This window comes from Oryx dammah, unplaced genomic scaffold, assembly GCF_014754425.2.
Source record: "Oryx dammah isolate SB20612 unplaced genomic scaffold, SCBI_Odam_1.1 HiC_scaffold_17, whole genome shotgun sequence".
In the NCBI taxonomy this organism is placed as follows: Eukaryota; Metazoa; Chordata; class Mammalia; order Artiodactyla; family Bovidae; genus Oryx; species Oryx dammah.
In genome coordinates, this window is record NW_024070201.1 from 14701315 (window position 1) to 14723439 (window position 22125).

Below are 22125 nucleotides of genomic sequence, written 5' to 3' on the forward strand. Positions count from 1 at the left end.
CCTTCCAGGCTCCTCCGTTCATGGGATTTTCCAGGCAAGAGTACTGGAGTGGGGTTCCATTGCCTTCTCCTATCACTACCTACTGATGTCTTTAAAGAAATATAAATGAAACAAATAATTTTAACTCCCAAGAAAGTTTCCTTTTTATTTGCAATTAGGAATTTAATATGTATGTCCTAATTCTTTTGGTGTAAACAAAGAAAACCAATTATGCCAGCAAATTTACTCCACTCAGAAAGAATTAAAACAAAAAATCATGTAAGCTACAGGTATCTTAGCACTAAACTCCAAATAGTGTTCAAATTCTTTTATCAAAGCTTTTTTGTTTAATATATTAATTGAAATTAATGAATTCTCAGCTAAAGTGTGGAATCCTATTTATAGGATTGTGTTATAGTTTTTTTTTGAAAATATGACAATATATTAATAATCTTGTGAGATATTAGTTATTGTATATTGTATAGCTATTAAAATGACTACAAGGTCCTGGTTCTAATATTCTTTATGCAAAATACATTGATTATTGAGTACTCAAAGTTAACATGAACTTATAAACATTTTTTTGACTATGCAAGAGAACTATTTAGTATTATTCAGTGCCCTTAAAATGAGGGAAAATATTTATTTTGGCAAATAAGAATGTAGAAACAGTTGTCCTTTTTTGGTAAAAATGTATGGATTGCCATTTTACACTTATTCTCTGTCTCACTGATATTACTCTTTAATGGCTTCCGTATTCTTAAGCAGGCAAGATACATAGAAGCTGTAAACATTTAGAAACCATTCACTTACTGTGTGAATATCGTTCATGTATTTGTTCATTCAAAAGACACTAAGTGTCCTTGCCTGTTAGACACAGAAAAAGCACAAAGGGAGGACATGAGGGTTCCTGCCTAAGCAGTGTGATCATTTGCGTCATACCTCTGGATCTCACAAAGAGATCCTCAAGATTATGCCCCTTACTTGGCAGATAGTATAGATCAGAGTTTGGCAGCTTTTTCTACAAAGAGGTGGGTAGCAAGCATTGGAGGCTTGCTGGTCTAGAGTAAGGCCTACATAGCTAGCTCTCTTTTTGACACCTACTCACATCTGCCTCTGTACTGTGAAACCAGCCATAGACGTGACTGAGAATGAATGGATGTGACTTTATTCCAATACAGCTTTATTTAGGGGTCTTGAAATTTTAATTTTATATAATTTTGACATCGTAAACATTCTTTTGATTTTTTTTCCAATTATTTACAAATATAAACCCCATGCTTAGCACTCAAGCAGTAGCAGGGGAAAGGGGACTTCTCTGATAGCTTAGTTGGTAAAGAATCCCCCTGCAATGCAGGAGACTCCAGTTTGATTCCTGGGTCAGAAGATCCACTGGAGAAGGGATAGGCTACCCACTCCAGTATTCTTGGGCTTCCCTTTTGGCTCAGCTGATAAAGAATCCACCTGCAATGCAGGAGACCTGGGTTCAATCTCTGGGTTTGGAAGAACCCCTGGAGAAGGGAAAGGCTACCCACTCCAGTATTCTGGCCTGGAGAATTCCATGGACTGTACAATCCATGGGGTCAGAAAGAGTTGGACATGACTGAGTGACTTTCACTTCACACATAGTAGCAAAACAGATGGCAGACCATATTTAGGCAGCAGTTAGGAGTTTGCTGACCTCTTGGTATAGAATCAGTACACGGAATTTTTGCATCACCTCAGTTAGGTGACCTTTCTGAATTGTGCATTGCTTATTATTAAAATATCGATAGTAATAGGACCTATTAAAATATTTTTCTATGTAATTCTATCTACTTTCACTGGTGTACAAAATTAATCAGAAGCCAACTATGTAATAAGCACTACCATTTGTAAAAACATGTAACTGGGATGACCTGCCTATTTAGTACCTGGAAAGATAGCATGTAATTTGGATGGATCCACATCTGCAGATATTGAATATACTTGAAAGCATATTTGTCAGGTCAGTTGGCATCTGTCAACAGTGCTGTGTACCTCTTTTAAAGTTGTCATGCCTTGTTTGAATTCAGTGCAAATGCCATTATATATTACAAAGGCTTACATCTTAATTGAAGGTACATTTCAAGATTTTTCCAAAATCTAATGTGAGTTGTTTGGATTGATATGTCTTAATCCATAACTAATTAAGAATCTCTTTTTGTGCTGGTCAGAAAACCCGTGTTAGGATCTCAGAGCTGTTACTCTTACTATCTTTGAGGTGTCACATGAAAAGCATATATGGTAATTCCATAGATGTTCCTTATGACTACAAACTGGCAGTACAACTAGCACTGTAGTTTTTATAGTAAATAATTTTAAAGTGTTGAGCTCATTGTTTTATTCCATTAAAGTCCTAATTCTTTACCTACCTTCCACAAACATGTACATAGTGACACTCGAGAAATGTGTCAGATAAGTGAAATAAACACATGGTCCATAGCTGACAAGGGTTGGTATCTAAATGCAGTGATACCTGAATGTTGGTGTTGGAGGCTGTGTGAAGGGAGGATGATTCCATCAAAACAGAATCCTTCTATGGTGAGTGGAAGTGATGACTGTCAATAATTTAAGCATGGAAAATCATTAGCTTTTCAGAATACTTATTATGGAGGTGAATTTAAAAAAATTTTCACACTGAGCATTTAATCAGTGAATATAATATGATACCATTTATCCAAGTCACACATTTTAGAAGCATCAGTATATGATGTTTTCCATGGTTGAGATCTACTGATACCCACAGCAATGACCCAGCCAGTGTCTTGGGCAAGATTCAAACCCTGGTCAGTCAATCAGAGCTTTCATTGAAATGATGATTGGTAGCTATGCATTTTAATAATGTGTCCTTCAAACTAGATCTGATAGAGAGTTCTCTTGACCAACTCTTGTTATGATTGCTTGGTTATGATTATATACGGGAGAATTAAATTACATAACCCGTGTATTGATATGAAATGATCACTCTTATTCTTTTATGAAGTAGTCCTGAATCTTATGCACGTGATTAAAAAAAAAAACATTTCCATAATGTCTAAGCAGCCATTAATGGAAAATATTTTACTTTTAATTGATGTTAAACTTCTAATGGTAAGTACATGTGTCTTTCTGTTTCTTCCTTTATTAATGGTCTGTATTAAAGATTCTGCAGGGAATGTATTTGCCACAATGGCAAATGGAAAGAACTGAAAATTAATGACTACCTGGATGATAGCTTCATTTAACTTCAGATATTTATAGAAGCTGTTGCTTACTGAGAAACTGAGGATCCTACCACCAGTGTGCTAGTAGGGTGTTGTGTCTTTTAGAGTGCCAGTAAAATTTGAATCTTATGTGACACTGTGCATTTAGTAACTTTAGCTTTTAACAAACCACTGTGTTACCTTTCCTGAAAGGTACTCTGCTTTCATAAAAATGAAGTAATTTGTCCTCCAGAACTCCTGACTTGTTCATCACTTTTTTTGTTCAGTGACAGGTATGCTTTTCATGACCATAAAAAAAGAGAGTAGTACATTGTTACTATAAAAAGGTCTTTTCTTTTTATTCTATCTTTATAGTCATTTTAATGCATTTTAGTGTTCATGGGTAATCAACTGTCTGACAGAGCTGTAGAACACATGAAAACTAAAATATAAAGTGCTGTCCAAGGCATTATCAGAGATGGGTGAAGCGTGTGGTCCACTGAAGGATAACCAAAGTAACAACAAACCCAAACCTAGATTATCTCCTAAGTGCCGCTGCTGGTGCTAAGTCGCTGCAGTTATGTCCAACTCTCTGTCCGACATAGACTTGTGTCTGTGTCTGTCGTCTATGTCTGACCCCATGGACGGCAACCCACCAGGCTCGCCCGTCCCTGGGATTCTCCAGGCAAGATCCCCGGAGTGGGTTGCCAACTATATAAACCCAAATACCAACAGTAACAGTGGCACAGAGGAAGAAGTCCATTTTCATATTAATTGTGCCTGCCTCAGTGTCTCTGTCTATATCCATAATGTCTTTCATTACATTAAAATGAGACACAAAGAAAAAATATATATATATATAATGTGTTGTCAGTTATGGATCAATCAGTCCAAGATCAAAGATTTCTAAAATGAAGATGGAAATCAGTGGAAAAGCTACACTGGACTCACAGAAACTCAATACACATACATTTTTCTGGAACCTATGTAATTGGCATAATTGGCTTGCAGTTATTTCTAAGGAAAATTTACATTCAAGTACTAAGTTCCTCGGCATGATTTAATAGTAGATACTTGTTTTTCAAGGATTCACAGGGAACACAAGCTATTTATTGCTCGTCAGGGGTTTATGTTCCTGAATGTCACTGTAACCTCACAGCAGCTATCCAGCCACTAGATAGCAATTTTTAGGAATTAACATGGTCTTGGTTGAATGAATAGCCTCTCCAAATTGCTGTGATTAACTGTTTTTCCCCAGGGAGTGAAGATGTTCTATTTAAGATAGTTCATTTGGGGAAAGATTGAAGTATTTTATTAATAAGGAATAACAGTTCTCTAGTCTGAGAAGTTTGTTTAAGGTCTACAACAATGGTTCTTAAAAGGGTGATCTTGGAACCAGCAGTATCAGCATCACCTCGGACTTTTGTTAGCAATGCAGATTCTTGGACCCCATCCCAGACCTGCTGAATTAGAAATTCTGGAGGTGGGACCCATCAGTCTGGATTTGAATAAGACCCTCGGGTGATCATGAAGCACTCTTGGACTGAAAATTGTTAGTCTGGGATTAATAACTAAATACTTCTGCAAATTAAAATTTATACATCCATTTTATGTTCAGTCTGTGTTACGAGTTATTTGAGAAATATCATAAAAGGAAGAAATTGTTGCCAATTAAGTCAGTACTAAATCTCTACTCTTTAGAGATAATAATGACAAGTACCAGCTCTAGAATCAAGAAGATTTCTTTTGCCTTTTTAAAAAATACAGATTTCAGACTTTTAGGTACAATATGCTCTCACCTTGAGAAAAAAATAGATCATTATATTGTTGCTAGATACTGAACTCTTAAGAAAAAAATAGATGGATTTTGTAAACTTGTTTATGACTGAAATCAGTGAAAATATCTCTTGGAATCCCTCCTCTACATAAAAATAAGTGTTTTAGTGCTAACATTGGTAGATTCTGATGGGTTTTACCATCTTAGGTTACTTTTATTTCAAGGAAGATTGATTTTTATTTTCATGGAAAATAAAATTATTTTGAATGTCTTTTCTTAAATAGAAGGAGAAATGACTATATTTGTCTCCAAGACAGATTTAGAATAGGCACATTTTTAAAAATAGTTTTGAGTCTCTTAGACAAGATTAAATATGTATATGAATTATGACTATTTTTTTTTACTTGTAAACTGGTAGCTTACTCTTCAATTACAAATGGGATGCCTGGAAGCCTGAAAATTAAACTTAAGGAATTATACATGGGCCCTAGCTAGATGAAAAGAATAAAAAAGATTACCCTTTGAAAAGGAAAGATCATTTCAGTTAGTTACAATTCTATCTAGGTAATAAATATAAGAAATCTTATTTTGCTACTTGGTTGCATCTAATTTTGAGGTAATGGAATTTTCCTCATACTTTCTCCGCTTTTAGTACTAAAATTTAACCTGTGTTGATCTTAGGAAAAGTAATGGACTGTATTAAATTGTCCCCTCCCACCCCACTCCCAAATTTCTCTATGTTGCCTGCCCAAGAAGCATTTTTACTAACTTAATTCTCAACCATGGAGAGCAATGCTTTTTTATTGACCACTTTTTTATCCTCCCTCTGTGAGGAAAGGACTAATATAGTACCTTAAATAGAATTGTCTCCATGGCAATGGCCAGTCAGCTTTGACTCTGAGACTTATAAAAAAGGAAATTTTAAAAGGCATTTTCATGGTCTAAAATAGCAGTACAGCAAAAGTAAGGTATGAGAATATTTCCTGTCAGTTCTTGCATGACTGATTAAGCTAACATATCTTTTTTTCACATAGCACTTTTTGTCTGAATATTTCAAAATGCTATAGAACATTTCCTTCACTTAGTTAATGAGTGATAATCATTATCTGCAGATTAATAGAAAATTTGAGGAGCTCAGATCCAAGATTAGAATTGGGACCCTGAGAAAAAAAAAACTTGCCTAGGACTGGCTGTAATTTTATTCTCATAAAGAATAAAAATACTGACTAAATTATGAGCTGTTCTTGATTATATTTAAACCGAATTATCTCTGGAACACTGGAAGCAATGACAAGATTAAAAACAAAAGTTTAACAAATTAGGCGATTTTTTTTTTTTCTAACCAGTTCCTACAATTTGGGATTTATGGGTTACTTCTCTTGTTAAAGACACCCTTGGCAACTTGCCGCCCTTGTTACCTCTTGTGTCCACACCCACTGAAGAGGAAAAGCCCTATGGTTCTCACTGCTAGGCCACCTAGCCTTCAGGAAATGTTGGTCAGTGTGCTGTGTATTAGAGGCTAAGGAAAAAGACCAAATTATCCTTTGTAATCTTTTGTCCTTTACTATATTCATTTCCTCCTTGACTAAGCTTTATCTAACTGTGGGATTAATTTCCAGCTGAATCATCTCTCACAAGTTCAGTTCAGTCGCTCAGTCATGTCAGACTCTTTGCGACCCCATGGACTGCAGCATGCCAGGGTTCCTGATCCATCGCCAACTTCCAGAACTTGCTGAAACTCATGTCCATCAAGTCGTTGATGCCATCTAACCACCTCATCCTCTGTGGTCCCCTTCTCCTCCTGCCTTCAATCTTTCCAAGCATCAGAGTATCTTCCATTGAGTTGCTTCTTTGCATCAGGTGGCCAAAGTATTCGAACTTCAGCATCAGTCCTTCCAAAGAATATTCAGGACTGATTTTCTTTAGGATTGCCTGGTTTGATCTCCTTGCAGTTCAAGGGACTCTCGAGAGTCTTCTCCAACACCACAGTTCAAAAGCATCAGTTCTTTGGCACTCACTCTTCTTTATGGTCCAACTCTCACATCCATACATAACTGCTGGAAAAACCATACCTTTGACTGTATGGATCTTTGTTGGCAAAGTAATGTTTCCACTTTTTAATATGCCGTTTAGGTTGGTTATAGCTTTTCTTCCAAGGAGCAAGCATCTTTTAATTTCAGTCACCATCTGCAGTGATTTTGGAGCCCAAGAAAATAAAGTCTCTCACTGTTTCCATTGTTTCCCCATCTCTTTGTCATGAAGTGATGGGACTGGAAGCCATGACCTTTGTTTTTTGAATGTTGAGTTTTAAGCCAGCTTTTTCACTCTCCTCTGACTTTCATCAAGAAGCTCTTTATTTCCTCTTCACTTTCTGCCATAAGGGTGGTGTCATCTGCATATCTGAGCTTGTTGACATTTCCCCCAGCAATCTTGATTCTACCTTGTGCTTCATCCAGTCTGGCATTTGACATGATGTCCTCTGCACATAAGTTAAACAAGCAGGGTAACAGTATACAGCCTTGACATACTCCTTTCCCGATTTGGAATCAGTCTGTTGTTACATGTCCAGTTCTAACTGTTGCTGCTTGACCTGCATACAGATTTCTCAGGAGGCAGGTCAGGTGGTCTGGTATTCCCATTTCAATGAAGCAGAAGTAGATATTTTTCTGGAACTCTCTTGCTTTTTCAGTGATCCAACAGTTGTTGGGAATTGCTGATTCCACTGCCTTTTCTAAATTCAGCTTGAATATCTGGAAGTTCACCATTCACTTACTCTTGAAGCCTGGCTCGGAGAATTTTGAGCATTGCTTTGCTAGTATGTGAGATGAGTGCAGTTGTGCAGTAGTTGGAGCATTCTTCGGCTTTGCCTTTCTTCGGGATTGAAATGAAAACTGACCTTTTCCAGTCCTGTGGTCATGGCTCTGTTTTCCAAATTTGCTGGCATATTGAGTGCAGCACTTTCACAGCATCATGATTTAGGATTTGAAATAGCTTAGCTGGAATTCCATTACCTCCACTAGCTTTGTTTGTAGTGATGCATCCTAAGGCCCACTTGACTTTGCACTCCTGATGTCTGGCTTTAGATGAGTGATCACACCATTGTGGTTATCTGGTCATAACATCTTTTTTTGCATACAGGTTTCTTTTTTGTAAAATATCATCAGTAAATACTTAATACTCTGATGTTATTATTAAGAAGGGAGTTGATTAAAATCTGTGGCATAAGTACCATGAAATACTGGACAACTCTTAGGATGTGTTGACATGAACTGATATCCATAGTAGGTTGCTGAGTGGAAAAGACCTTTTTAAATGATACTGTTTTTTTTTTACTTTTTTAAAAATGTAAAAAGATAATATAGAAGGATTGACTCCAAAATGAATAGTATTCATTCATAGTATTTCTGGGTAGTGAGGTTACTGAAGCTTATTTTACCATATCTTTCTCTTCATTACCTTTTGTTCCCTTTAACAATATGTATTTCATAAAAATATTAAAGAGCTTGTAGCATTTTGAAATAATAGACTAGAACAAATTAAGGGAAGGATAGTGCAGAGAGCAAGTCCAAGAGAGATGGAAAATTGAAGATGCTTTCAGGTGAAAACAGAAGTTCATGGATTTAATAGATATCCATAGAAGCTAACCAAACTGATCACATGGACCACAACCTTGTCTAAGTCAGTGAAACTATGAGCCATGCTGTGTAGGGCCACCCAAGATGGACGGGTCATGGTGGAGAGTTCTGACAAAATGTGGTCCACAGGAGAAGGGAATGGCAAACCACTTCAGTATTCTTGCCTTGAGAACTCCGTGAACAGTATGGAAAGGCAGAAAGATAGGACACTGAAAGATGAAATCCCCAGGTGGGTAGGTGCCCAATATGCTATTGGAGATCAATGGAGAAATAACTCCAGAAAGAATGAAGAGATGGAGCCAAAGCAAAACCAACACCCAGTTGTGGATGTGACTGGTGATGGAAGTAAAGTCCAGTGCTATAAAGAGCAATATTGCATAGGAACCTGAAATGTTAGGTCCATGAATCAAGGCAAGTTGGAAGTGATCAAGCAGGAGACGGCAAGAGTAAACGTTGACATTTTAGGAATCAGTGAACTAAAATAGACTGGAATAGGTGAATTTAACTCAGATGACCATTATATCTACTACTGTGGGCAAGAATCCCTTAGAAGAAATGGAGTAGCCATCATAGTAAACAAGAATCCAAAATGCAGTATTTGGATGCAGTCTCAAAAATGACAGAATGATCTCTGTTCATTTCTAAGACGAAACATTCAGTATCAACAGTAATCCAAGTCTATGCCCCTACTAGTAATGCTGAAGAAGCTGAAATTGAATGGTTCTGTGAAGACCTACAAGACCTTCTAGAACCAACACCCCAAAAAAGATGTCCTTTTCATTATAGGGAACTGGAAAGTACAAGTAGGAAGTCAAGAGAAACCTGGAGTAACAGGCAAGTTAGGCCTTGGAGTACAAAACTAAACAGGTTGAAGGCTAACAGAGTTTTGCCCAGAGATAGCACTCTTCATAACAAACACCCTTTTCAAACAACCTAAGTGAAGACTCTACACATGGACATCACCAGATGGTCAATACTGAAATCAGATTGATAATATTCTTTGCAGCCAAAGATGGAGAAGCTGTATATAGTCAGCAAAAACAAGGCTGGGAGCTGACTGTGGCTCAGATCATGAACTCCTTATTGCCAAATTCAGACTTAAATCATAGAAAGTAGGGAAAACCACTAGATCATTCAGGTATGACCTAAATCAAATACCTTGGAGAAGGCAGTGGCAACCCACTCCAGTATTCTTGCCTGGAAAATCCCATGGATGGAGGAGCCTGGTAGGCCTGCAGTCCATGGGGTCACTTAAGAGTCGGACATGACTGAGCGACTTCACTTGCACTTTTCACTTTCATGCATTGGAGAAGGAAATGGCAACCCACTCCAGTGTTCTTGCCTGGAGAATCCCAGAGATGGGGGAGCCTGGTGGGCTTCCGTCTATGGGGTCGCATAGAGTCGGACAAGACTGAAAAGACTTAGCAGCAGCAGCAGCAGCAGCAGCAAATACCTTACAATTATGCAGTGAAAGTGACAAATAGAGTCAAGGGATTAGATCTGATAGTGCCTGAAAAACTATGGATGGAGGTTCATGATATTGTACAAGAGGCAGTGACCAAGACCATCCCCAAGAAAAAGAAATGCAAAAAGGCAAAATGGTTGTCTGAGGAGGCCTTACAAATAGCTGAAAAAAGAAGAGAAGCTGAAGGCAAGGAAAAGGAAAGATATACCCATTTGAATGCAGAGTCCCAAAGAATAGCAAGAAGAAGTAAGACAGCCTTCCTCAGTGATCAGTGTAAAGATATAGAGGAATATAATAGAATGGGAAAGACTAGAGATCTCAAGAAAATTAGAGACACCAAGGGAACTTTTTGTGGGAAGATGGGCACAATAAAGGACAGAAATGGTATGGACCTCACAGAAGCAGAAGATATTAAGAAGAGGTGGCAAGAATACACAGAAGAACTATACAAAAAAGATCTCCATGACCCAGATAACCATGATGGAGTGATCACTCACCTAGAGCCAGACATCCTGGAATGCAAATTCAAGTGGGCTTTAGGAAGGATCACTGTGAACAAAGCTAGTTGTGGTGATCGAATTCCAGCTGAGCTATTTCAAATCCTAGAAGATGATGCTGTGAAAGTGCTGAACTCAATATGCCAGAAAATTTGGAAAACTCAACAGTGGCCACAGGACCAGAAAAGGTCAGTTTTCATTTCAATCCCAAAGAAAGGCAATGCCAAAGAGTATGCAAACTACTGCACAGTTGCACTCATCTCACACACTAGCACAGTAATGCTCAAAATTCTCCAAGCCAGGCTTCAACAGTATGTGAACCGTGAACTTCCAGATGTTCAAGGTAGTTTTAGAAGAGGCAGAGGAACCAGAGATCAAATTGCCAACATCCATTGAATCATCAAAAAAGCAAGAGAGTTCCAGAAAAACATCTTCTACTTTATTGACTACCCCAAAGACTTTGACTGTTTGCATCCAACAAACTGTGAAATATTCTTAAAGAGATGGGAATACCAGACCACCTGACCTGCCTTCTGAGAAATCTGTATGTAGGTCAAGAAGTAACAGTTAGAACTGGACATGGAATAACAGACTGGCTCCAAATCAGGAAAGGAGTACATCAAAGTTGTATATTGTCATCTTGCTTATTTAACTTATGTGCAGAGTACATCATGTAAAATGCCAAACTGGATGAAGCACAAGCTGGAATCAAGATTGCCCAGAGAAATATCAATAATTTCAGATATGCAGATGACACCACCCTTACGGCAGAAAGCAAAAAAGAACTAAAGAGCCTCTTGATGAAAGTGAAAGAGGAGAGTGAATAAGTTGGCTTAAAACTCAACATTCAGAAAACTAAGATCATGACATCCAGTCCCTTTACTTCATGGCAAACAGATGGGGAAACAATGGAAACCGTGAGAGACTTTATTTTCTTAGGCTCCAAAATCACTGCAGATGGTGACTGAAATTAAAAGACACTTGCTCCTTAGAAGAAAAGCTGTGACCAACCTAGACAACATATTAAAAAGCAGAGACATTACTTTCCAATGAAAGTCTATCTAGCCAAGGCTATGGTTTTTCCAGTGGTCATGTATGGATGTGCAAGTTGGACTATAAAGAAAGCTGAGCACTGAAGAATTGATGCTTTTGAACTCTGGTGTTGGAGGAGACTCTTGAGAGTCCTTTGGACTGCAGGGAGATCCAACGAGTCAATCCTAAAGGAAATCAGTCCTGAATGTTCTTTGGAAGGTTCTTCATTGAAGTTGAAACTCCAGTACTTTGGCCACCTGATGCAAAGAACTGACTCATTTGAAAAGACCCTGATGCAGGGAAATATTGAAGGTGGGAGGAGAAGCGGACAACAGAGGATGAGAAGGTTTGATGGCATCACTGACTCGATGAACATGAATTTGTGTACACTCTGGGAGTTCCTGATGGACAGGGAAGCCTGGTGTGCTGCAGTCCATGGCATCCCAGAGTCAGACACAAATGAGCTACTGAACTAATCAGGGAATAATAACGTGTGTAAGTGGCTCGTGTTGACTAAATGAGATGTACCACTTGAGAGTTGTGAGTTAAGTTTTTTTGCCACAAAATGAGGACTGCGGCCTGGGAGGCAGCATCTCAGATAACTCTGAGAGACTGCTCCAGAGTGGCAGTGGAGGAAAGTCTGTATATAAGGTTTTGGTGAAACGGGCGTTCAATACCATGAAGCACTTATTTTACAAAAGGTTTTTTGTTAGTCATGAGGATCTGATGTCACCATGAAGAGTTTTAGTGCTTCTCTAGATCTAAGGAGATGCAAGGATTGAGATTATAAAATGTGTTCCTAAAAACATCCAACTATCTAAAGACCTGTCCCACCAGATTCCCTGGAACACAGAATGCCTCACTCCACCCTGATCTCCCTCAGGGGTTGTTGAAGGTCAACAGCTATAGCAGCATGGGGTTCAGTCTCCATGGCAGATGGCAAATGCCTTTACAGTTCAGTCATTGACTACGCTCTTGGTAAGTGCCAATTTGTAGTTGACACTAACGAGTGCTCAGATATGTAGACACAGATATATACAATCTGGAAATGAATGACAGTATTGTAGCTATTTCTATACAGTATTCCTTTATGTTATAGCAGTCATTTCAGGATTTTCTTTTTTATGTTGTTACTAATATTTAATCAGAAAATTACTTTTTAATTTAGAATGCAAAAGATAACTACAACTGTATTCTGCTTTTGTATACTATATGATAGATGCTGCTAAGTCACTTCAGTCGTGTCTGACTCTGTGCGACCCCATAGATGGAAGCCCACCAGGCTGCCCCATTCCTGGGATTCTCCAGGCAAGAACACTGGAGTGGGTTGCCATTTCCTTCTTCAGGGCATAAAAGTGAAAAGTGAAAGTGAAGTCGCTCAGTCGTGTCTGACTCTTAGCGACCCCATGGACTGCAGCCTACCAGGCTCCTCCATTCATGGGATTTTCCAGGCAAGAGTACTGGTAAGATAGATGAGACTTGTATAATTTTCAGAAATATGTGAAATCTGTAATTTGAACATTATATGTTCATCTAGAGGTGTTTTCAGTTAGGACCTGAAGATAAGAAAAGTTAATTTGTGAAGTAATTTAATTTACAGCTTAATTAGTACTTATGTATTAATTTGATAGTATTTAATTAGTATTTGTGTTTTAGGGCATTTGAAGAATACAAAAATATACAGAATATGAACTAGATTTTGGAGAACTTACTGTGTGGTTGGAAAGGAAGACCTTTACTAAATTATTATGAAGGCAGGTAAAAATAGAAAATATGTATGCATTTGGTTTTTTATAGATTTTCATAGATTATTATTTATCTTATTATTTATGAAGGCATGAATAAAGCTTCAGTTACCCAAATATGCTAGTGTATTACTTTTAAGGTAGAGTGATGTGATTTTGATGACTTTCTACATTTTTAATTATTTTAATTCTTGAAAGTGATCATCTCATTATAGAGTATAATCAATTATTTTGTAAATGAGTATTTCTCACTTAAGTAGCTTTATTTTCTAATTTTATTTTTCATTTTTAATTTGGTTATTTGTTGAGCAAAATACTGAACTAAGGGACTGCTGTGAGTCAATAGCTTTCTAAATCCAATATATTCTATAAATCTTTTCTTTAACTTAATGTTTAAACTCTTTGACTAGCTATACTGAACTTTGTGAACTCAGTGTTGCATAATTATAATAGCAAGCACATATATAATAGATAATATGACACTGTTTTAAGAGCTTGACAGGTATTAGCTCATATAGTATTTTTACTACCTGTTTCAATAGCCTTCTATTCATCCAGTTAGTGAGGAAGGGATTCCTAGCTTTAGGTCATGGGGATCACCAAAGAAACAACACTCAAAACTAGATAGATGAGATCAACAGCTTATTAGTTACATATACCACAGCCCAGGGAAAGAAAACATTGCATGCCTTACAGGCCATATGGAGGTTGTATTCAGGAGTGAGCAATCAGGGGCCGTGGGAGGGAGAGTTTGTAGTATCAAGAGAGTGAGGTACCTCCTGGTTCCTGTGGGAATCTGTGCATGTCTTGCTTGAGTAATTCCATGGGCTGGTAGGGAACTGAAACCCGCTACTCAGGGATCAGCAGGAATTGCACCTGGTCCATTTGATAAGAAGGGTTATTTGGCTAAGAGACCTTATCTTCATGAGCAGAGTGAGGAGAAGAACTTGCAAATTGGGCCATTTGAGGTCTTCCTGAAGACTTTTGAGTGTCCCTTGGACTACAAGGAGATCCAACCAGTCCATCCTAAAGGAAATCAGTCCTGAATATTCATTGGAAGCACTGATGCTGAAGTTGAAACTCCAGTGCTTTGGCCACCTGATGTGAAGAACTGACTCACTGGAAAAGACCCTAGTGCTGGGAAAGATTGAAGGCAGGAGGAGAAGGGGATGACAGAGGATGAGATGGTTGGATGGTATCACCAACTTGATGGACAGGAGTTTGAGTAAGCTCTGGAAGTTGGTGATGGACAGGGAAGCCTAGCGTGCTGCAGTCCATGAGGTCTCAAAGAGCTGGACATGACTAAGTGACAGAACTGAACTGATTTCATCATATGCTTAAGGAGCACATAATATTGAGCCTTAATTTTAGGCTTTACACCATACTACCCTATGAGGTAGGTAGAATTACTTACCCCATTTCATAGATGAGAAGACCAGGTACACAAGCTAACCTGCTTAACACTATGATGACCACACTTCCAACTATTCCTTATATATTTGTTTTCCCTCAGTGTAGATAGAAATTCTCAATATCCAGAAATAAAAGGAAGGCATATAGAAATTCATTGGGTCACCCCCATGTCTATCTCGTAAACAGAAATGAACTGCTTTCACGTTTGTTTACTAGTTGTCAAGGAGTTTTCATTTCTGTGTCATGATTTTTGTTTTTCTTTATAAATGTATAAACTCTGAAATTAAGTAAATACATTTTAATTTCTTGATTGAGAGTTGCTGGACACAGTCATTATCAAGAGAGGTAATAGATTTGATTTTCTATTTCTAGGGCCTTTAAAGGAGAAGGCAATGGCACCCCACTCCAGTACTCTTGCCTGGAAAATCCCATGGACGGAGGAGCCTGGTGGGCTGCAGTCCATGGGGTGGCTAAGAGTCGGACACGACTGAGCGACTTCACTTTCACTTTTCACTTTGATGCCCTGAAGAAGGAAATGGCAACCCACTCCAGTGGTCTAGCCTGGAGAATTCCCAGGGACGGTGGAGCCTGGTGGGCTGCCGTCTATGGGGTCGCACAGATTGGGACGGGACTGAAGTGACTTAGCAGCAGCAGCAGCAGCAGGGCCTTTAAAAGCAGAAGAAATATTGAGATTATTTGGATTTTATTCTGTCTTAACGTGAGAGGGAACAGTCACTGATTTAGTGTTTGTTTGAGTAATTTAGCTATACTTCTTAAAAATAACTTTTGATCAATAGAAATTTTACTGGGTTACAACTTTGGAATTTGAAAATCCTATTTGTCATTATTTTTTTTAACTTTTTATTTTATATTGGAGTATAGCTGATTAACCACCCTACTCCAGTACTCTTGCCTGGAAAATCCCATGAACGGAGGAGCCTGGAAGGCTGCAGTCAGTGGGGTCGCTGAAGGTCGGATTCGACTGAGCGACTTCACTTTCACTTTTCACTTTCATGCATTGGAGAAGGAAATGGCTACCCACTCCAGTGTTCTTGCCTGGAGAATCCCAGGGATGGAGGAGCCTGGTGGGCTGCCGTCTATGGGGTCGCACAGAGTTGGACATGACTGAAGCGACTTAGCAGCAGCAGCAGCAGCAGCATAGCTGATTAACAATGTTGTGATAGTTTCAGGTAGACAGCAGCTGAGGGACTCAGCCATACACATACATGTATCCCTTCTCCCCCAAACGCGATTTGTCATTATTTTTTAACAAACATACTTTATGCAACAGGGAGTAGTTGATGGTTATCTGCGATTTATATCCTATTTTATCATGCTAATAATATCAGAATATCTCATTTTTCTGGATAAAATTGGATATATTTTCCTAGATTTGGTCTTCAAGTAATGCAAATCAAATTATAAACTGCCTGAATTGACTCTAGTTTTGGTTTACTTTTTTTTGATATGACCAAATCTTTAATATAAGGAAAATGCTGCTGCTGCTAAGTCGCATCAGTCGTGTCTGACTCTTAGCGACCCCATGAACTGCAGCCCACCAGGCTCCGCCGTCCATGGGGTTTTCCAGGCAAGAATACTGGAGTGGGGTGCCATTGCCTTCTCTGGTAAGTAAGATAAGTATATATTTATAGAGTATTACTTATCGGGAACTGTCTGACAATCAAAAACAGAATTTGCACATTTGAGTTTTTCCATTGCCTTCCCCTTGTTGGTGAACATTGTCAAATTAACTTTTTTAGAAAATAAAAACAATTTCACATCTACATTAAATAGTATTGAGTCATGTGGTCCACAGGGATAATAAACTTTTCTAGTCTTACTTTTTGTCTTAATGAGAGTTGTGCCTCATTGATGTAGTGTCAGAGTGCAAAGTGCTGTTAGTTCTACTGTAACACATCAATTTGTTCCAATTGATGTATCAGGGAATAATTTGAGCATGATGGTGAATTTTGCATTTGCTTATGGGCAATTCCATCAGAGAGAAATGTTCAGTGAATTCAGAAAACCGCACTCAGCTGACCTGAGCTGCCTAGGAATACCCTAAACACATATGTTGCTCAAACCTTCACCCTGCAGGTCTGGTGTCACAGCTTTCCATCCAGTTTCAGATCATCCTCCTCCTTATGCTTTGTAACTCCCAACCCACTTCCACAAACAACCTTCAGATCTTTTTCAAGGTAATGTGCCATATTTATTTTAATCCTTATATCATTTTTAGCAATTTAACATGTATGAAACTTTTCATACCATTTTTTATTAGGTCCTTTCTTAAAATGTAAAACTGATGCAGTTTTTTAAGTGTTGTGCCCTTAACTTCATTTTCCCTGTAAGCCGATAGTTTTATTGCATGATTTTGCACAGTTCAGTGAAATTTTTAGGGGCACATATATTGTGATGCAGCAGAATGACTGTAATTGAAAAGGTTATCCTCCCTTTTTTTTTTCTTTCCAAATTACCCTTGGCTTTTAGTTAATTCATTGTAATAGTGTGATTACTTTAGTAAATTTACTAATTATAGATGTTATAAATTGCATATAGAAATTCAGTAGACTTTTTAAAGTAATTGGACCATTGGAGATCACAGATGCCTTTAAAATATGTCCCCTGTAAGGGGCCCAGAGGGAACTGTCATGAACCCATCAACCAAATTAAAGGCTAAAAGCATAATTTATTATTATAACATTATTAAAATATATGTTTGGGGTAAAAAGAAATTTAAAAATTATAAAAAATCATGATCTCTAGTACATTTGTTTTTATCCATCTGCATATATAATAAGCCTAGAAAACCATATTGGAAGGATAGAAATCACTACATTAGCAGTAGTAGTAGTTTCAGTATGATAAAATTATGAGGAACTTTTGTTTGCTCTCTGTATTTTTTTTTCCATCATGAGTAAAAGTGATAATAAAAAGTTAAAGATAGAAAAACTACAGAGGTGGGGAGAGCACACAGATATGGGGGCTATTGTACTAACAATAGTGTAATGTGTTTCTTCCTGAGGCTCTTAAGGGGGACACGATTCATAATGGGGGAAGTTAGTAACCCTTGCTAGGAATTCTATCCAAAACTTAAATATAGGGCTACTTTTCATTTTGTGCCCACTATATTCTTGACACATGACTAGATTTTTTTCCTTTGTACCTTATCTCATTTAATCCTCAGAATATATCTTATAAAGTTGAGATTCCATCCCCACTTGACCGAAGAATAAATCAAGGCTTGAAGAGATTATTTACCTGCTGCCTTGGGTGCTGCACTATTACCATTATAATGCATTACTTTTTCCCCTGAGGACAAGTGTATTTTTGAAACACTTGTTTGAAACTCATTGCCTTAAAATATTGTAAAATATTGCCACTCAAGACTCATGAATCCATATTTCATGTTTTGCCACAGTAGGAATAAATATTGCCTCAGTGTTTATCTGTGAAATTGAACTGGGGCCTCTGTTCCATATAGCATTCTTATTTGACATTTTCATATTTTTCTCTGAGAAATCAAGTAATAACATTAACAAAATATAAAAGAAATTGTTGGCTATCAGAAATGCAGCTCTCCTTTGATACCTTGAAATTGTTTAAAAATATTTGCCAACTAAATTCTACTCATTAGATAATCATATTTGTCTATTCAGATGTTATTGGAAATAATTGTATTCTCGTGGGTAAATGTCTTAGCTTCATTAAGTTCACTTCCACTCAAGCATAATATGAAATCACCATTTGATTCTTCTTTAAATCCTCTAAAAGCTATCTTTGTGACTAGTTTATTGATTTAGACATATACTTTGTCCTATGAACTTAATCCTTAGATCTTGTAATCACTTATATAATTGTCCTGAAGAAACTTAAGTGTTGTTCCCACTTCTTGTACACTCCTCTTAGAGAAAAGATAGTTTGGAGCATGACTAGGAAAACTAAAATCCTTTGCTTTACAAAGTAAAATTACACTTCGAAGGGCTAACACTAAAAACTCATTAGGAAAATCTGCAGTTTCGACCTTTACGTTCATAGGCTGCTTTTTGGAACCTAGCTGCCGTACTTGGAGGAAGCAAATGCCACCCAAGTGGAGAGGAAGCAAGACACCTATTAGAGAACCAGCACAGGTGCCAGCATTTGAGTGAGACATCTTGACCTTCAGCCAACATGCTGATAGTTGTATACATGTTTGCCATAGCAATGGTTGTATGACTCTTCCTATAGAAGAGAAAGGGGCTTTCCAGGTGACTCAGTGGTAGAGAATCTGCCTGCTAAGCAGGAGATGTGGGTTTGATCCCTGGGTCGGGAAGATCCCCTGGAGAAGGAAAAGGCAACCCACTCTAGTATTCTTGCCTGGGAAATCCCATGGACAGAGGAAACGGATGGGCTACAGTCCATAGGATTGCAAAGAGTTGGACATGACTTAGCAAATAAACAGCAGCAACAACATAGAAGAGAAAAATCCTGTATCTTTTGGTGACTGTGTTCAAGGGAAGAAACAGCTGAAGACCTCTTAAGATTGTGTAAATTCCCTAAAAATACATTAGGGAAAATTAAAATTCATGAATATACACAGGCCTGTGCTGTGCTGTGCTGAATCACTTAGTCGTGTCTGACTCTCTGTGACCCCATAAACTGTAGTCCGCCATGTTCCTCTGTCCATGGGGATTCTCCAGGCAAGAAGACTGGAGTGGCTTGCCATATGCTTCACCAGGGGATCTTCCCAACCCAGGAATCAAACCCAGGTCTCCTGCATTGCTGGCTGATTCTTTACTCTCTGAGCCACTAGGGAAGCCCAAGAATACTGGAGTGGGTAGCTTATCCCTTATCCCTTCCTCCAGGGGACCCTTAAGCCCCCACCCCTGGAACCAAACCAGGGTCTCCTGCATTGCAAGTGGATTCTTTACCAGCTGAGCTACCAGGGAAGCCCCATAGACAGGCCTAGTAATTCTTAATGCCAAAGCCAAAACTCTCTAACACGTTGTTAAGTAGAGTTATATGAGAACAAGTCAACAAATCCATGTATTATTTTGTGATGAATTTGAAAAATTATGATATTTATAGAAGAGTATAAATCTTATGAGGATTACTTACAAGACTACTTTCATCATTCACACAAAGGAGTTTAACATGATCCCTTGATTTATTTGTCCAGGAAAAAAAAAAAAAAAAAAAAGAGGGAGAAGAAAACCTTTAAGCAACATGGATCCTGACAAGAAATGGATCTTTTTCTCTTTAGCTTTTTTAGAGTATGATCAAGTCTTACCTGGATCATTGAAAAGAATCTTAGATATACTTAAAGTCATTCTGTTATAAAGATATATACATTATATAGTATATATTTATAGGTTATCTTGGCTATATAACATTTTACCAAAAACTCTTTCTCAGTTGATTGATAGACTATTTAAAAAATGGTTACTTTTAAAACAATATTTGTTTTAAACTAGTGAAAGCAATGAGAAAGCAATTTTAAAGCAAATTGGTTTTCTTCTGGAAACTTTCTACCAGCTTTTAGAACCTGTCACCACATTGTGATTAACCAGAAAATGTTAATGCGAAAAGGCCCTTAGAGATCATCTTTCTCATTTTTTGTTTTTCAAATGAGAAAATTGATGCCCCAGAAACTGGTCAAGGTCTCTCAGTGCTTGAGAAGGGAAATGAACTCAGGTTTTTTGTACTGTTTTCATTGTATCACCTTGCCTATACCATTCAGTTATATATCTGTTTATTATTGTTAGAAGTATATATGACTAATTTCACCAGCTAGTTTGTAAGTTTCTTTTGGGTAGCTTTTTATACTTTGTATATTCCTAAAAGAGCTATTACATAAACTGTTTAACAATGAACGGTTCAGTTAGTGCATATTGATTGGGTGGGTGGTTGATTTGAATATGTGTTTTTAACTTAGAATGCTTAGTGCAGTGTTCTAGTTCCCGGTGAATATCATTTCAGTGCTTAAAAATTGATGATGCTTAAGTTATATGAATGATTGTTATTTATTTCAAGGTAACTAGAAGACTGAACCCAGTCTGCTAATACTGACACCTTAAGTACAGGCCATCCTTAGTTAAAATAAGTGAAGTTAGTTCAGACAGAATAAGAAAGGACAAAATGTTGCATGGATAACGCCTGTATATGAGCCAGCTTGTAAAATGGGAGGAGCTATCAGGAGAATGACAAATTAAGGAAAGTCTTTTGATTATTAGAAAATGATTATTTTCTTAATGCCTAAGCATAGTTATAACTCTTTGAAATGGCAGCCCACTCCAGTATTCTTGTCTGGAAAATCGCGTGGAGGGAGGAGCCTGGTAGGCTACAGTCAGTCCATGAGGTTGCAAAGAGTCAGACACAACTGAGCGACTTCACTTTCTTTTCCATCAGAAACTACACTATGAGAATTTTGTTACCATAACAAATTCAAAACCTTGGATGTTGTAAAATAATCCTATTCGTTTATAATATGTCTGTGTGTGTGGCGTGTTTTTTGGGACAAGAATGAGTCCAGCATGCCAAGAAACCATTTTTAAGGTGGTGGTTGTCCAAAAATTATTGCTTAGTATCATTAAATGTGTAATAGACTCAGTAATATAGAAAAATTGTGATCAACATTTATTGAGCACCTGATTTGAATTAATTATTCAAATTAATTAAGATGGAACACTTCTTTCATAATCAGATTGGTGACAGAGAAGATAAAAGATTTGTAAGGAAATGACGAGGTATCTGTATAAATGAAAACATGAAGAGAGACAATTTACAGGATTTGAATGACTCAGTGTGGTGAATGTAGGAACTCAGTTGGGTCTTATGAAATGAATGAGCTGTAACATTGTAATAAATATGAAGAGGGGATGTGGTAATTCCACTTGGGGGTTCCAAGGATGAAGGAGCAGAAGTCCGGGACTTTTGGGGAGTCAGCAGATCAGTATAGGTGAAGTGAAGTGCTCATGTCAGAAATGCTTGGGAAACAAACATGGGAAAGCTCGACATGGGCCAGAATGTTGAAAACCTTCCTTTCTTGCTTCTACTGTACTTATGCCCTCCCGTCCCCCACTGTAGCTGGGGATAAATCATAGCCCAGAATGGAGTAGTGATGGTGGAAATGGAAAGCATGTTAGAGTTGTGGAGAGAAACTTTGTGAATAGGGAGTAAAGAACCTGACGTGAAGTTGTTGTTAGATGTTAGGATCTTATTCATGATAGGAAATTTGGGACCTTAGATGCAGATTAAAAGAATGAAACTCTTGACTCTTAGCAGCAATTTCATCTCCCTGAACCCCATATCCCTCCATATATCTACCTCATAAACATATATCCCTGGATTATTAGAATCAACCTAAATCCAAGCTGCCTCAGTCTCTTGATTTCTTTAGT

The 22125-nt window shown here is 37.8% G+C and overlaps 1 protein-coding gene across 1 annotated transcript in view; it reads left to right on the forward strand.

Moving 5' to 3' along the window:
* Positions 1-22125, forward strand: part of SESN3 (sestrin 3) — a 62664-nt gene that overhangs the window by 12334 nt on the left and 28205 nt on the right. The window lies entirely within an intron of this gene.